Source organism: Carlito syrichta, unplaced genomic scaffold (genome assembly GCF_000164805.1).
Source record: "Carlito syrichta isolate Samal-C Ts95f unplaced genomic scaffold, Tarsius_syrichta-2.0.1 Scaffold287639, whole genome shotgun sequence".
Lineage (NCBI taxonomy): Eukaryota > Metazoa > Chordata > Mammalia > Primates > Tarsiidae > Carlito > Carlito syrichta.
This window is the reverse complement of record NW_007231735.1, coordinates 137485-140030: the sequence shown is the minus strand read 5'-3', so window position 1 is coordinate 140030 and position 2546 is coordinate 137485.

Below are 2546 nucleotides of genomic sequence, written 5' to 3'. Positions count from 1 at the left end.
TCAAAGGGAAATGTTTTGTCGATGTGGAATCTGTGCAACAAAAAACTGCAGAAGCACTAAAGGGCGTTGAAATGAATGAGCTCAAAAATGGTGTTAGCAGTGGAAAAAGCGTCTTCATAGGTGTACTGCATCAAACTGAGAGAACTTTGAAGGTGACTGAAGTTTAAACATGTGAGAATACATGCACAGTTTTTTATAAATAAATTCCATTTTTTTGGATCCCCCTTGTACGTGAAGATGAGAAACTTGTTCCCTATTTTCTAAACCTAAAAACAAACTCTGTTTTATCTTTAAACACAGATCTTCTGGCCAAGTTTTAATATACCCTAAATATTCAAGAATGCAATTTACATACAAAATGAAGTAAGAGTATACATTTTTTAAGAGCGGTGGATAATTTTTTTTTGAGTTGGAGTCTCACTCTGTCACCCAGACTGGAGTGCAGTGGCCGCTCCCGGCCACCGCAGCTTCGACCCGCTGGGCTCCAGAGATCCTTCTGCCTCAGCCTTCCTAGTAGCCGGAATTACAGGCATGCGCCACTACGCCCGGCTGATTTTTTGATTTATTGTAAAGATGAGGTCTCGCTGCCCAGGCGGGTCTCGAACCCACGGGCTCAGGCAGTCCACTCACCTCAGCCTCCCAAAGGCGTGGGATTACAGGCTGAGCCACCGAACCCGGCTTAATTTTTTAGAGTGACCTATACTTTTTCATTTATAGCATAGTCGCTTGTGGTGTTTAAGTTATCAACGAGGTGCATCTAAATCATTGTGTTCCAAGTTATCATAATCATTGTGATTTCACATATAAGCACTAGAATCTGACTATTCCATGATTTCTTCTAGTGTAGTCAATTCTGATCATTTATACAGTGAAATGAACATTTTTTTTCTAAATGGTTTTTATATGATGTCTCTTTTGGTTTGCAGTAAGTACGTAATATTGACTTTAAAAATATCATGTGAGAAATTAGATTATGTTATCTACCCAGCAAAGGAAAGCAAAATGTGATTATATAAAATATCTGGTATAATAAGGGATATATATAGTACACAGAACATATAAAGCATATGTAAATATATAGTATTACTATATATTACATTCTTAGAGTACGCTGTATATTTTGTCTCTCTCCATATATTCTATATAGAGAGAATATCATTAAAGGTTTCAGTCCTTGCTCAAATCTCTATAAACACACTTCTACTCTGAAAGCTTTAATTGATTCCTTATAAATAAATTATATTGCACACGTTGTCCTGAATGCAAAGACGGGTTCCTGTTTTCCTTGCTCTATTTTTGTAAGGCCTTTTATTTTTTCTTGGTTTCTTTCCACAGGCAGTGATGGGCCGTCTTTCTCATGAGTCGTCTATGCTAATTGCTTTGCCATAGCCACTGTGTGCATTCGATGTCACCCTTATTGCAATTCTTTGGATACTAAGGTGATTGCTGACTTTTGGATTCATAGGCCCATGGTCTTCCCGGAACTTTTGACATTTGGAAGGTGGGAAGGGACTTTATTTTCCTGACAAAGCAGCAGGATGTCCCCTTCCTTGCCCCCCATTCCCAGGCAGGAAGGTTGTTTTTGCAGGCTTTAAAATGGACTCAACCTCTCAAGTGTAAGTGATAGTCTATCCTCAGCAAAGCAGAGATACTTTGAAGTCAATGACTGGAGGTGGGAGAAATGTGTCTGTTAGTGGGGGAGGGGAGGTACAGTGATTTTACTTTTTGAACTTTATTTAGTGCCTTTTTTCCTCTTTTTTTCACAACCACCATAGCCTCGACCTGCTGGGCTCAGGTGATCCTTCCACCTCAGCCTTCCAAGTAGCTGGAACTTCAGGCCCACACTACCACACCCAGCTTATTTTTTAATTTATTGTAGAGACGAGGTCCCACCAAGTTGCCCAGGCTGGTCTTGAGCCTCTGAGTTTAGGCAATTCTCTTGCTTCCGCCTCCCAAAGTGTTGGGATTACAGGCTTGCATCACCATGCCCGACCTATTTAGTGTCATTTTATGTGAAGAGAATATATGTAAAATACCAATATTTCTGAAATAATACTAATGACAAAAAGAATAAAACAAAATAATACTGACTCTTTATTAAGTCTAGGTATCAAGAGTATGTGAACCCTTTTAAAAGTATTAGCTCAATTAAGGCTAAAATGGTCAATATATGGGTCAGTGTTATTGCCCCCTGTTTACAAATTAAAACTGTGCTTGAGATCACTAAATTTATAAACCACAGAACTGAGATTTGAACTCAGGTCAGTCTGTCTCTAAAGCTCATAGTCCTAACAATTATCATGAAGTATAGATGTTGTTTTCTCTACGTGCAAAAAATATTTAAATTCACAACTTTGCTCGTGTCATTTATGAATGAATGGATTCTACCACTTACTGAGTATGGAAAATAAACCTTTAATTGACCTCGTATTGATGTGTTATAGTGACTTCACAGACATTTTCCAATGAACAACTCTAAATGAACAAAATACACGGAGAAAGTAATATTTCAAAAATCCAATATACTGACATAACAATTTTTTCTT